Source organism: Pygoscelis adeliae, unplaced genomic scaffold (genome assembly GCF_000699105.1).
Source record: "Pygoscelis adeliae isolate BGI_AS28 unplaced genomic scaffold, ASM69910v1 Scaffold21, whole genome shotgun sequence".
NCBI classification, from domain to species: Eukaryota; Metazoa; Chordata; class Aves; order Sphenisciformes; family Spheniscidae; genus Pygoscelis; species Pygoscelis adeliae.
In genome coordinates, this window is record NW_008824243.1 from 9,024,812 (window position 1) to 9,026,123 (window position 1,312).

A 1,312-nucleotide genomic window follows, 5' to 3' on the forward strand; every position below is an offset into this window, starting at 1 on the left:
CTGTGAGGTGTTTTTAATTCCTCTTGTTTCACACTTTAAACATACCTTTGCTTATTGTGAATTCTAAGGAGATGACCATTTAGGGAAATCCAGAAGACTTGGCTTAAGATTTTCATGTCTTCTTAAATATTTCAGGCAGAATATTGAAAAGCCCATGAAAACCCGGAGCTTTTTTCAACCATCACTAACACACACTTCAGCCTAATGCGCAGTGCTAGCTGAAGAGAGATTAAGAAGCAAAAGCAAAGGAAAGACACCACCAAGTGAATATGTAGAAACGTGTGCTGCCTTCCAGCTCTGCTCTCTGTCTCCCATGGCTCTGGACCTGTTGGATATAGCTGAAGAGCCAAACATAGCCTGAGCCCACCTGGCTCAGCCTTGGATTAATGCCATGATCAAGCCAGGAACATTTTCCTTCCAGATTCCTTTGAAGACAGCAATAACGGTCTGCAAACAGGGAGACTGAAAGTGAAGCTGTTCAGTGGCCAAGCTCTCTGCATTTGCTTTCAGCTCTCAATTACAAGCATCACATCCAGAAGCCAAGCAGCACGGAAAGGAAAACAAAAGCAGCCAGCCAAATCCTGCCATCAATTTTTAGAGTATAAATCCTAAACAAGTCAGATTTACAGCAGTATAATCCCTTTGTGACTGATCAGAATAGGAACAAAAGGGTGAGATCTTCCCTCCATTACATCATTAGATCAGAAACAAGTTAGGTGCTCATCAAAATGATACTCCACATTAAACAGGTGGTCCCAAGCTCTGTGGCATCCCCAAAAGTCCCCACTGCCTGTGCTGAGCCAGGGTCACTGGCAAGCCTCACAGGGAAAACCTTTAAATGAAATTATACTGGTTTCACTAAGTGAGGAAGGAGGAAAGGGACACAAATCTTCATGCAGCCATGCCCTGCCTCACCTGTGCAAGCCCTTCATTTATTAGCACCATTTCCTAATCTGTTATTGAGCTTCTGACCCAGCAGAAGGCAAGCTACACTACAGTGGGAAAGTGCTGCCCTAAGAGTATTAGCATTGAGTACAATAAGGACTGCAATCACCAAGATCCTCACTCACAGAGCAGTGGATTAGCAGTGAGCTAATTCCTCAAGGTTTTGTGGCTGCACATTTGCCCTGATTTCTTCTAATAGAGGCCAGTGCAGCTGCATTTCAGGGAGCAATAAGCTGAGACGTAATGAGGGATATTCCGTTTTTCCATATCAGATCAAATCCAGATCATTCTAGCTTAAGAGAACCAGCTCACTGACTGTCCTGGTTTCAGCAGGGATAGAGTTAATTTCCTTCCTAGTAGCTGGTAC